This window comes from Coenobita brevimanus, chromosome 31, assembly GCF_032717465.1.
Source record: "Coenobita brevimanus isolate Jiangsu-jjx chromosome 31, ASM3271746v2, whole genome shotgun sequence".
NCBI classification, from domain to species: Eukaryota; Metazoa; Arthropoda; class Malacostraca; order Decapoda; family Coenobitidae; genus Coenobita; species Coenobita brevimanus.
The window spans coordinates 31,266,037-31,281,036 of NC_136984.1; the positions used below are offsets into that span (position 1 = coordinate 31,266,037).

The following is a 15,000-nucleotide window of genomic DNA, read 5'->3' on the forward strand; positions in this document are numbered from 1 at the left end:
AAAGAATGAAGGAAAGAAAGACAGAAGAGGGAGTGTAAAGTCACCCACAGGCAGAAGGAATAGGAAAGAATGAAGGAAAGAAAGACAGAATAGGGAGTGTAAAGTCACCCACAGGCAGAAGGAAGAGGAAAGAATGAAGGAAAGAAAGACAGAATAGGGAGTATAAAGTCACTCACAGGCGGAAGGAAAGAATGAAGGAAAGAAAGACAGAAGAGGGAGTGTATCAATAATAATAATAATAATAATAATGTAATAATAACAATAATAATAATAATAAAACCGACAATACAGTGATAATAATACAACCACAACCACCACTACCACTACCACTACTACAACCACTACTACAACCACTACTACTACTGCTACTACTACTACTACTACTACTAAATCAACAGCACTACACATTGCTGACCTTGTCCTTCACAGCCGAGCCTAATGGTGCGAGAGACATTGTGGTGGTGGTGGTAGTAGTAGTAGTAGTAGTAGTAGTATAAATAAAAAAAATAAGACAAAATAATAATAATAATAATAATAATAACAATAATAATAACACCACCAGGACACAGAGCTAACCTTGTCCTTCACAGGCCAGGCTAATGGTGCGGCACACAGTGTGGTGATAATAATAATAATAATAACAATAACAATAATAATAATAATAATAATAATAACAGCACCAGTCCACGGGGCTAACCTTGTCCTTCACAGGCCAGGCTAATGGTGCGGCACACAGTGTGGTGATAATAATAATAATAATAACAATAACAATAATAATAATAATAATAACAGCACCAGTCCACGGGACTAACCTTGTCCTTCACAGGCCAGGCTAATGGTGCGGCACACAGTGTGGTTGAGGGCGGGGGTGGTGGTGGGGTAGAATGGGCTGGTTGGGTCATGCCAACCAGCACACATCATCATTACATCATGTTGCCGACTCAACTCCAGGGCCAGAGCTGCCTGGTGGTGAGGGTGATGATGATGATAATGATAGTGATGATAATAATAATAATAATAATGATAATAATAATAATGTAAACAATTACATATTACACAGGTCAACAAAACTAAAATTCCTTCCTGGTTGTGAACTGAACTGGTCTGAGTCTAGGGTAATGGAAGGTGCTGAACTCCACTATGGCATCAGTAAGGACGTATCAGCTGCGGTTCCTGAAAACCAGTATATCGGTGTATCTTGCTGACAGGATGGCACTCATACCCTTGTTGGTTTAGTTCCAGCGATTAAATCTGTAGTTTTGTTGCAGGTTACATATATTGTTTCCACTTCTATTCTGGCAGAAATTCTCAGTCACTCTGACAGTGGTGAAAGATGGAACGCCGCACATGTGTAAACGATCCTGACCGTTTTGGTTACATTTGTGGAGCGTTCACCCCGGAAAGCTTCAAGAAACCCATCACGAAGGCTGTTCCAGTGAACTACAAAACCTACTTCAGATGTCCCTTGGGCGACCAAGACAAGAAATGGGCGCCTCACCTAGCGTGTAGGTCCTGTGTCAATCACCTGAGTGGATGGATGCGTGGAAAATGAAGTTTGGGTTTGCCATTCGCTGTACCAATGGTGTGGTGAGAGGCCAAAGACCACAGCAACGACTGCTGCTTCTGTCTCACGAACATCAAAGGAATAACTGTCAAGACACGAGCCACAGTACAGTACACCAATATCACTTGTGCAGTCCAGCCAGCACCACACAGTGCAGAACTACCGGTGCCAAACCCACCTGCTGAACACGAGCTAAGCAGCGAATCTGATTCCAGTCACAGCCCCATGGATGATGACTACCAGGACGACTCAGGCAACAGTGGCCCAAACCATTCAACCAGGGAGCCCTTCATGATCTCATAAGGGACCTGGATTTGTCTAAAGAAAAGGCAGAGCTCCTGGGATCACCACTGAAGCAGCGTAACCTGCTGGAAGATGGAGTGTGCACCACTACGGCACGTCAGCACCACAGACAACTGTCTGTGTTTTTCAAAATGGCAAACAACCTTTGCTACTGCGATGACGCAGTGTCTCTCATGCAACAACTCTGCATCTGACCCATACAAGCTAGATGATTGGAGGCTGTTTATAGATTCAGGAAAAGACTCTCTGAAAGCAGTCCTCCTACACAACGGGAATCGGCTTCCATCCGTGCCAATTGCACACGAGGAGAAGATGACCGAGAGCTGTGAAACTATGAAGATTGTGCTTTCCGTTATCGGGTATGAGAAGCATCAGTGGAAAATATGCAGGGACCTCAGAGTGATCAGTGTACTTCTGGGCCTTCAGAGTGGTTACACAAAGCACATGTGCTTTCTCTGCTTGTGGAACAGTACAGCTAATGCCAAGCACTATGTAAGAAAAGAATGGCTGGCAAGACCAAAAGATGCACCCGGAAGGTTCAACTGTCTTCACAAACCCCATGTGGTTCCAGAAAACATATTGCCTCCACTGCATCTCAAGATGGGCTTGGTGAAAAATTTCATAAAAGCCATGGATCAAACGGGTACTGGGTGTCAGTACTTGTGTATGACGCTCAGTGGCGTGGTATCCCAAGCCAAGTTGACAGCAGGGGTCCTGAATGGTGCTCAGATCCACATGCTGGTTAATAAACAGGTACTGGGTGTCAGTACTTGTGTATGACGCTCAGTGGCGTGGTATCCCAAGCCAAGTTGACAGCAGGGGTCTTAAATGGTGCTCAGATCCACATGCTGGTTAATGATGGTGACGTCATCAAGGCATTAAACCCGCTGGAGAGGGACGCATGGGAATCATTCGTGAATGTCTCACAGAACTGCCTTGGAAACCATCGTGCAGACAACCACAAAGACATTGTGGCAGGCAGGTTACGGAGTTATCCAGCTCTGGCCTCACGGATGTCCTTGATGATTCATTTCTCTCACTGCCACCTCGATGTCTTCCCAGATAACCTGGGAGACATCAGTGACAAGCACGGTGAAAGGTTTCACCAAGACATTGCTATAATGGAGAGCAGGTATCAAGGCCAATTCAGTGCCAACATGACGGGCCACTACTGCTGGATGCTACAACGTGAAGACAGTCAGCTGAACAAGCGCAAAAGCAAAGTGCACAAGTATTTTTACAAGTTCATCGCTTGCTGATAAAATGTACATTGGATGTCCATAATATTGTACCATAAATCCTCACAATATAATGTGTGTGTGGCTCAGTATATGCTACAAGGCTGAGTTATGCCACACTGAATATGTTGTCAGTCGGATATTCAGCAAACCTGGTAGGACAGCGCTAAATGAATATCAGATTGGAAGTCAGTGCTATCACACTGGTTAGGGACACATATATATATAAGAACCATTTTGCCGGCTGACCACTGGTATCAAAGCTCCATAACACCTTCTCCTAAGGGATTTATTTTGCTTATTACATCTTGCTGGGGAATGGGGCTCCCTGGCGCAACCTCCTAAGTGATTCATTCTCCAAACTACTCATTAATATCCCCTGGTTTGCTTCCTGTGTCTTTTCAATATCAACACAGATTGCACAAGTAGCACACAATAATATAATAAGGGAGCAGAATAAAAATTAAATCAGTAAGGAAGAGGTGTTAAGTAAGCTTCCTAGCCACACCGTCAACGTACACACCTCTCATCCTCCACACCCAGCTCACACCCCACTCTCTCATATACCTCTCCACTCCATTCTTCCATCTCATCCTCAGTCTCCCTCTCCCTCACATACACTCTCCTCATTAGTCTCTCACTCACATCCTTAGTTAGTCTCTCACTCTCCATAATTCTACCCCAATGAGAGAGAGAGAGAGAGAGAGAGAGAGAGAGAGAGAGAGAACTGGGTGTGGAAGGTGAGAGGTGTGAACGTTGGGGTGGGGTTGTGAGAGGCAGACCGAAAATGACCTGGGACGAGGCCATAGAGTGTGACCTCAGGGATAAGGCACTGAACAGGGAGGCTGCCAGAGATCAAGCAGCATGGAGAGCTGAACAGGGAAGCTGCCAGAGATCAAGCAGTGTGGACAGCAGAACAGGGAGGCTGCCAGAGATAGAACATCATGGACAGCTGAGTAGGGAGGCTGCAAGAGATTGAGCAGCATGGAGAGCTTAACAGAAATGCTGCCAGAGATCGAGCAGCATGGAGAGCTGAACAGGAAGGCTGCCAGAGATCAAGCAGAATAGAAAGCCAAAGAGGGAGGCTGCCAGAGATCAAGCAGCATAGAGGCAAATAGGAAGGCTGCCAGAGATCAAGCAGCATGGAGAGCTGAATAGGAAGGCTGCCAGAGATTGAGCGTCATGGAGAGCCAAATAAGAACGGTGCCAGAGATCAATCAGCATGGAGAGCTGAACAGGGAGGCTGCCAGAGATCGAGCAACATGGAGAGCCGCCATTAAAAAAAGTTGCTAAGCTTTAAGAAGATATTAACACTATGATATGATGCTAGTCACCACTATGATATGATGCTAGTCATGAAGAAGTGCTGTGAAAAGGCTGTAAACCATAGCATTGTCTTTTGTACCATTGAGATATATGGTAAGAAAATACAGACAGACAGACAGACACTGACACACACACACACACACACACACACACACACACACAGGCCTTTGGTTTCTTCTTGCTTGCATAAAACACACACACACACACACACACACACACACACACAGCTGGCAGTACAGCTGGTGTGATGGTATACGTTCGGCAAACAGCTGGTGCTGGTGTGCTGGTATGAAATGGTACACACACACACACACACACACACACACACAGCTGGTGCTGGTGTGCTGGTATGAAATGGTACACACACACACACACACAAACAGCTGGTGCTGGTGTGCTGGTATGAAATGGTACGCACACACACACACACACACACACACACACACACACAAACAGCTGGTGCTGGTGTGCTGGTATGAAATGGTACACACACACACACACACACACACACACACACACAGCTGGTGCTGGTGTGCTGGTATGAAATGGTACACACACACACACACACACACACACACACACAGCTGGTGTTGGTGTGCTGGTATAAAATCGGTATTAACGGCTCCAGTCTTGAAGCTTGGCTGCGTGGCCAGAGACAGCAGAAAGTACACGCTGGTATTGACACCCACGACCTGGTATAACAGACCTGGTATTAATAGACAGATAGATAGATAGATGGATAGATGGATGGATGGATAGATGGATGGATGGATAGACAGATGGTGGTGGTGTAAGGTGGTATTAATAGATACATAGACAGACAGATGGTGGTGGTGTAAGGTAGTATTAATAGATAGATAGACAGATGGTGGTGGTGTAAGGTGGTATTAATAGATATATAGACAGACAGATGGTGGTGGTGTAAGGTAGTATTAATAGATAGATAGACAGACAGATGGTGGTGGTGTAAGGTGGTATTAATAGATATATAGACAGACAGATGGTGGTGGTGTAAGGTAGTATTAATAGATAGATAGACAGAAAGATGGTGGTGGTGTAAGGTGGTATTAATAGATAGATAGATAGACAGATGGTGGTGGTGTAAGGTGGTATTAACAGACAGATAGACAGACAGATGGTGGTGGTGTAAGGTGGTATTAATAGATAGATAGACAGACAGATGGTGGTGGTGTAAGGTGGTATTAATAGATAGATAGACAGACAGATGGTGGTGGTGTAAGGTGGTATTAATAGATAGATAGATAGATAGATAGATAGACAGACAGATGGTGGTGGTGTATGGAGGGAGGGAGGGGGGTGTGAGGTGGGAGCAGGGCAGTGAAATGACGGGGGACAGGGCGACATGGAGGTGATATGTTTGTGGCTGCCCCTTACAGGATTTAGGTGTTTGGTGAGGGATATACAGACAGATAGATAGACAAACTGACAGACTGAAAGATAGATAGATAGATAGATAGATAAATGTGAGATGGAGGGAGGGAGAGGTGTATGAGAGAGGGAAGGGCAGTGAAATGGCAGGGGACTGGGCGACATGGAGGTGATTTGCTTGTGGCCACCTCTTACAGGATTAAGGTGTCTGGGAATAAATAGATAAATAAACAGAGAAATAGACTGATAGATAGATAGACAGATAGACAGAAGCTCATGTGTACTAAAATGGCTTACAGATTACATAAAGCTCCCTAACACCTCTTCCTAAGTGATTTAGTTTGTTTATTACACTTTACTGTCCTCTTCTGTGTTACATAAATCCCTCCATCACCAGACCCTGCATAAAGCTCCCTAACACCATTTCCTAAGTGATTTATTTTGTTTATTACACTTTACTGTCCTCTTCTGTGTTACATAAATCCTTCCAATATCACCATACTCTACATAAAGCTCCCTAACACCTTTTCCTAAGTGGTTTATTTTGTTAATTACACCTTACTGTCCTCTTCTGTGTTACATAAATCCTTCCAATATCACCATACTCTGCATAAAGCTCCCTAACACCTTTTCCTAAGTGATTTATTTTGGTTATTACGCATCATTCCTATTTTACTGTCTTACATAAATCCTTCCAATATCACCATACTCTGCATAAATAACATACAAAAGGATATTGACCAGCCATGTCCAAAAATAAACCACTAAGGAAGAGGTGTTAGGGAGCTTCCTTAAACTGACAAGAAGAAGGAAGGAAGAGCAGGAAAGAAAGAAGGATGGGAAGAATGAATAAGGGAAAAAATGAAGGATGGATGGCAGGATGAAATGATGGAAAGAAGGAAGGAAAGAAAGAAGGAAGGAGAGAAGGAAGGAAGGAAGGAAAGAAAGAAGGAAAGAAGGAAAGAATGATAGAAGGAAAGAAGGAAGGAAAGAATGATAGAAGGAAAGAAGGAAAGAATGATAGAAGGAAGGAAGGAAAGAAGGAAGGAAAAGGAAGGAAGGAAAGAAGGAAGGAAGGAAAGAATGATAGAAGGAAAGAAGGAAGGAAAGAAGGAAGGAAAGAAGGAAAGAAAGAAGGAAAGAAAGAAAGACGGAAAGAAAGAAGGAAGGAAAGAAAGAAGGAAGGAAAGAAGGAAGGAAAGAATGATAGAAGGAAAGAAGGAAAGAAAGGAAGGAAGGAAGGAAGGAAAGAAAGAAGGAAAGAAAGAAGGAAGGAAAGAAGGAAGGCAACAAGGAAGGAAAGAAGGAAGGAAAGAAGGAAGGCAACAAGGAAGGAAAGAAGGAAGGCAACAAGGAAGGAAAGAAGGAAGGCAAGAAGGAAGGAAAGAAGGAAGGCAAGAAGGAAGGAAAGAAAGAAGGAAGGAAAGAAGGAAGGAAGGAAGGCAAGAAGGAAGGCAAGAAGGAAGGAAAGAAAGAAGGAAGGAAAGAAGGAAGGAAGGAAGGAAGGCAAGAAGGAAGGCAAGAAGGAAGGTTGGTGTTATTACTGGTGGCTCAGCTTCAGTCCTACAACCACTTGGTGTCTGTCTGAACAAACCATTCCAAGACCACATCCTTGAGCAATGGAACGAGTGGATGATCAGTGGTACAAAGTTGTATACAAGTGGTGGCAATATGTGTGCTGCAGGTCTGGATGTGCTGTGGTATTGTATTATCAAGGCAGGGAATGATACGTGCTCCCTACGTGTCAACAAGTGGGCTGGTGGAGGGTTAGTGCCCCTCCCCGTAAAACTCAGAACTCAAAGTCAAATGGCCACCCCTTACGGGATTTTGGCATCTGGCAATAGATAGATAGATAGACATGGAATGATATTTGTGTGGAAACAGTCATCAACTCTTCCAAGAAATGTGGAATATCCAATTCAGTGGATGGCACAGAAGATGACAGTTTGTGGGTGGATGAGGAAGAGGAAGCCGATGCCGAAGCTACGCCTTTGAATTGATAGTTTGATCCTTACGACGAAGAACTGCAAACCTTAACCCAGGATGAAGTTGATGAACGGATGATGTCAGATGTGATGATACTGATTTTGAAGGTTTGGAATCACTGACAGTTGATGTGATGACTTTAATAAAATGTAACTTTCCTTTAACCTGTTGTATAAACTTCACAGTAACATGATTTTAAGTTTATAATACAGTATGATTGGCTGATGGATGGATGGATGAGTGTATACTTGAATATTAAATGTATAATTCATTTTGATACTGGAGGTGGCACATGCAGCTTAGATAGCCTGTAAAACCCATACAAGAAGCTGGTATAAAGTAAAGCCTAACCAAAGGCTGTGTTGCTCAGCGTCGTGTTATTAGTATCACTTCAGTGGTCAGTGGGAAGAGTGATAAAGGACTGGGGTTACTGGGGCAGCTGCCAGTGTCTACAGAGTTGGGGCTGGTCTTATACACAGGGTATACTGTACCTCTATACCCACACTCTGTATGGATATATTGGCAGTAGTCTTATACACAGGTTGCCCTTATACACCGGCAAATACAGTAAACAACCGGAAGGAAGGAAAGAAGGAAGGAAGGAGGCAAGGAAGGAAGGAGGGAAGGAAGGAAAGAAGAAATGAAAGAAGGAAGGAGTATTTGGTAGAAATATATAGCTAAAGAGGAATGAAGGAATATTGGAAGGAAGGAAGGTAAGAAAGAAGGAACGAAGAAAGGAAGGACAGAAGGAAGGAAGGAGAGAAGGATGGGAGGAAGGAAAGAGGGAGGGAAGGGAAGAAGGAAGAAAGAATGAATGAAAGAAGGAAGGAAGGAAGAAAAGAAGGAAGGGAGGAAGGAAGGAAGGAAGAAAGGAAGGAAAAATGAATGGAAAGAAGGAGAGAAGGATGAAAGGAAGGGCAGTAGGAAGATAAGGAGAAAGAAAGAAAGAAATGAAATGGAAGGAAGGAAGGAGGGAAGGAAGGCAGTACACAACCATCACCCCCCCACCTGTCTCAATCCTAATGTGTGTGTCTGGCTCAGGTGTGGACAGGTGTTGGAGGGGTCCGGCCCCAGGCAGAAATCCACCTTTAGGGTCCTCAGCGTATATCCGCGCCTCGAAGCTGTGTCCGCTGAGTTTGATATCGTCCTGTAGCAGCGGCAGTCTCTCTCCTGTGGCAACCTGGGCACAATAACAAGTAGAAAGGTGTTAAGAAGCTCCCTAACACCTTTTCCTTAGTGATTTAATAATATCGTTTTGTGTACTATTTATCCTGTAGCAGCAGCAGTCTCTCTCCTGCGACAACCTGGGGAAAGTAGCAAGAAGAAAGGTGTTAAGAAGCTGCCTAACATCTTTTCCTTGGTGATTTATTTTGGGTTAATATAATTTTGTGTGCTATTTATCCTGTAGCAGGGGCAGTCTCTCTCCTGCAGCAACCTGGGCAAAATAGCAAGAAGAAAGGTGTTAAGAAGCTCCCTAACACCCATTCCTTAGTGATTTATTTGCTCCCAAACACCTTTCCCTTAGTTATTTATTTTTGGTTAATGTCATTTTGTGTGTTATTTATCCTCTAGCAGGGGCAGTCTCTCTCCTGCAGCAACCTGGACAAAATAGCAAGAAGAAAGGTGTTAAGAAGCTCCCTAACACTTTTTCCTTAGTGGTTTAGTTTTGATTGATATCCTTTTAACACTATTTATCCTGTAGCAGCGGCAGTCTCTCTCCTGCAGCAACCTGGGCAAAATAGCAAGAAGAAAGGTGTTAAGAAGCTCCCGAAAACCTTTTCCTCGGTGATTTATTTTTGGTTGATATCCTTTTAACATTATTTATCCTGTAGCAGCGGAAGTCTCTCTCCTGCGGCAACCTGGGCAAAATATCAAGAAGAAAGGTGTTAAGAAACTCCCTAACACTTTTTCCTTAGTGATTTGTTTTTGGTTAATAGCCTCAAAGTCAAGGATCATCTAGACATGAGAGGCACACCAATTCTTGCTGCAGCCTCCACAAACCCACACCATCCACTACACTACACCATCCACTACACCACACCATCCACTACACTACACCATCCACTACACTACACCATCCACTACACTACACCATCCACTACACTACACTACACCATCCACTACACTACACCATCCACTACACTACACCACACCATCCACTACACTACACCACACCATCCACTACACTACACCATCCACTACACTACACCACACCATCCACTACACTACACCACACCATCCACTACACTACACTACACCATCCACTACACTACACCACACCATCCACTACACTACACTACACCATCCACTACACTACACTACACCATCCACTACACTACACTACACTACACCATCCACTACACTACACTACACTACACCATCCACTACACCACACCATCCACTACACTACACCATCCACTACACTACACCATCCACTACACTACACTACACCATCCACTACACTACACCATCCACTACACTACACTACACCATCCACTACACTACACCATCCACTACACCACACCATCCACTACACCACACCATCCACTACACTACACCATCCACTACACTACACCATCCACTACACCACACCATCCACTACACCACACCATCCACTACACCACACCATCCACTACACTACACCATCCACTACACCACACCATCCACTACACTACACCATCCACTACACCACACCATCCACTACACTACACCATCCACTACACTACACCATCCACTACACTACACCATCCACTACACTACACCATCCACTACACCACACCATCCACTACACTACACCATCCACTACACTACACCATCCACTACACTACACCATCCACTACACTACACTACACCATCCACTACACTACACCATCCACTACACTACACCATCCACTACACTACACTACACCATCCACTACACTACACCATCCACTACACCACACCATCCACTACACTACACCATCCACTACACTACACCATCCACTACACTACACCATCCACTACACCACACCATCCACTACACTACACCATCCACTACACTACACCATCCACTACACCACACCATCCACTACACTACACCATCCACTACACTACACCATCCACTACACCACACCATCCACTACACTACACCATCCACTACACTACACCATCCACTACACCACACCATCCACTACACTACACCATCCACTACACTACACCATCCACTACACTACACTACACCATCCACTACACCACACCATCCACTACACTACACCATCCACTACACTACACTACACCATCCACTACACTACACCATCCACTACACCACACCATCCACTACACTACACCATCCACTACACCACACCATCCACTACACTACACTACACCATCCACTACACTACACTACACCATCCACTACACCACACCATCCACTACACTACACAACACCATCCACTACACTACACTACACCATCCACTACACCACACCATCCACTACACCACACCATCCACTACACTACACCATCCACTACACCACACCATCCACTACACCACACCATCCACTACACTACACCATCCACTACACTACACCATCCACTACACCACACCATCCACTACACCACACCATCCACTACACCACACCATCCACTACACCACACCATCCACTACACCACACCATCCACTACACTACACCATCCACTACACCACACCATCCACTACACTACACCATCCACTACACTACACCATCCACTACACCACACCATCCACTACACTACACCTTCCACTACACTACACCATCCACTACACTACACCATCCACTACACCACACCATCCACTACACCACACCATCCACTACACCACACCATCCACTACACTACACCATGCACTACACTACACCATCCACTACACCACACCATCCACTACACCACACCATCCACTACACTACACCATCCACTACACCATCCACTACACCACACCATCCACTACACCACACCATCCACTACACTACACCATCCACTACACTACACCATCCACTACACCACACCATCCACTACACCACACCATCCACTACACTACACTACACCATCCACTACACTACACCATCCACTACACTACACCATCCACTACACTACACTACACCATCCACTACACCACACCATCCACTACACTACACCATCCACTACACTACACCATCCACTACACCACACCATCCACTACACCACACCATCCACTACACCACACCATCCACTACACTACACCATCCACTACACCACACCATCCACTACACCACACCATCCACTACACTACACCATCCACTACACTACACCATCCACTACACTACACCATCCACTACACTACACCATCCACTACACTACACCATCCACTACACTACACCATCCACTACACTACATGGCAGCACACCCACACACACCAAGGAACATCAAAACACCCAGCACACAATACCATACACAAATACAGGCATACTCCAGTTTAACAATGCAATTGGTAAGGTAAGTACCCATTGTTAGGCGGGGTATCGTATAGCGGGGTAGATTTAACATGTAAAGTAATGGCATGCGTTTACCAGCCTTGGGTTTCCCCCCAAGTGCAAAACCCAGCCAAGTGAGTCCAAATACAAGTGTAAAGCCAATCTAAATAGCCTAACAGCCAGTGGCGTATATAGGTCCGTGGAAAGGGGGGGGCCACAGGGGTGAATCCAGAATTTTGTTAAGGGGGGGCGAGCAAAGCGAGCCTCTACAGATGGGGGGTCTGGGGGGGCAGTGTAAGCCGTCCCAGGAAATTTTTTGGAAATCAAGCACTGTTAGGGGCATTTTGAGGCCCCAGGAGGGATACATTGCACTTACTTGATATTCAGTGGCAAAACAATATAAAGAAGTTTAAGTATCTTGGCTGAAACAAAAATGAGCTGTTTGAAAAATATTTAAATAGGGAATTCTACAGTACCCGGTATGTATAAAAAAAAAAAAAAAACTGGTAGATCATATGCAATTGTTGATTCCTACATTCCTGGAAGCTGCAATGTTCATTTTTATATGAGACATTTAAAAAATTAAACTAAAACTCGCATTAATGACTTAGAGAGAGAGAGAGAGAGTACTGTATATGAAACATTGAGCAAATTAAACACTAACTCGCATGAATGAAGTTGAGAGAGAGAGAGAAAGAGAGAGAGAGAGAAAGAGAGAGAGAGAGAAAGAGAAAGAGAGAGAGAGAGAAAGAGAGAGAGAGAGAGAGAGAGAGATTACTAAAGTCGTGTGAAAGTTGATCATTTGAAATCAAGCAGCCTATTTTTACGGCTGAATTCACTGATTACTTGTATATGTATCTAGATCTGCAGATATGTAGGCCCACTGGGACAAAAGGAGGGGGGGGCCATGGCCCTGTGGCCCCCCCCCCATATACGCCACTGCTAACAGGTGTCAAGGAAGCTAACCTAAGCCTAACACCTATAAATAACTCAGTAAAACCAACAAATATAATCCGAATATCATCAAGTATAAGTCTGGAAAAAATCAAGCTTAGTAAACTGTACCCCAAAATGACAATGTTCACCCCACTTATGGCTAAAACACATTAATCTAAGTCTAAAAATAGTTCATAAATCATCCTAAACACAATTTTGGTCTAAAATATCATCAAAATCGGTAAAAAAATCAAAATCCATCGTTAAACCAGGGTTTGGCCATCGTTAGGCGGGGTATGGTGGTATTTCTACCCCCATCGTTATGCAGGGGTACTGCATCTAGGGGTATCGTATATCGGGTATTACTGTACCGTCATCTCTCCCCCCTCGCCCACCTCAGACCAGCTTCCAGAAGCATATCTATACTCAAATCACTCGCCACTCCATTCAGTCACTTAAAGACAACACACATGCAAGGCCTCCTGATATCCACCCTTCTGAATCCTATCTCCCTGCATGCACTGCCTCCTGATATCCACCCTTCTGAATCATATCTCCCTCGTGAGGACAGGGTCCACCTGCCCAGGCTGAGATGTGGGCACCATCCAGCCCTCTTGAACTATCAGAAGAGGCTGGATGACTCCGTCGCTGATGCCTGTCCAGGATGCAACACAGCACCCCATATTACAAAGCACATTATGCAAGACTGCATTGCATACAGTCTGCAACACAGCACCCCATACTATTAAGCACATTATGCAAGACTGCACTGCACACAATCTGCAACACAGCACCCCATATCATTAAGCAGATTATGCAAGACTGCATTACACACAATCTGCAACACAGCACCCCATACTATTAAGCACATTATGCAAGACTGCATTGCACACAATCTGCAACACAGCACCCCATACTATTAAGCACATTATGCAAGACTGCATTACACACAATTCACAACACAGCACCCCATACTATTAAGCACATTATTCAAGACTGCATTGCACACAATCACCTACGCCAACAACACAACATACACTCCTTGAGAGCTCCATGGGAAAGCCCAGTCTCGGCCGTGGCCTTCCTTAGGGACTCAGGGCTGTTCGGCCAGACTGCCTAGGCCACAACAACAACAACTACTACTACTATTACTACTACTACTCTTCATCACAAACACTCTCAGTCTACACCTCCTCATCACAAGCCATCTCAATCTACCCCTCCTCATCACAAACCATCTCAATCTACCCCTCCTCATCACAAACCATCTCAATCTACCCCTCCTCATCACAAACCATCTCAATCTACCCCTCCTCATCACAAACCATCTCAATCTACCCCTCCTCATCACAAACCATCTCAATCTACCCCTCCTCATCACAAACCATCTCAATCTACCCCTCCTCATCACAAACCATCTCAGTCTACCCCTCCTCATCACAAACCATCTCAGTCTACCCCTCCTCATCACAAACCATCTCAGTCTACCCCTCCTCATCACAAACCATCTCAGTCTACCCCTCCTCATCACAAAACCAATACACTCCAGTCCCATCCTTCCTCTCAACTCTTCAATCGTAAACCCAGCCCCCTCCCCAGGCCTAGTATTACTTAACAAAAAATATGATGATGATGATGATAATGATGATGATAATGATGACCATGATGATGATAATGATGATGATGATGATACGGTACCTTCAGCTGCCACTGGACCAGATGGGTGTTTGTAATCATCTCGGACACGGGAGGCTCCACTTGCAGTCGCGTGTTCATCTCCATAAAGTAAAAGT

At 44.7% G+C, this 15,000-nt stretch overlaps 1 pseudogene; it reads right to left on the minus strand.

Annotated features, from left to right (window-relative positions):
• Window positions 1-807: 807 nt before the first annotated feature.
• Window positions 808-15,000, minus strand: part of LOC145395543 (methylcrotonoyl-CoA carboxylase subunit alpha, mitochondrial-like) — a 35,212-nt pseudogene continuing 21,019 nt past the window's right edge.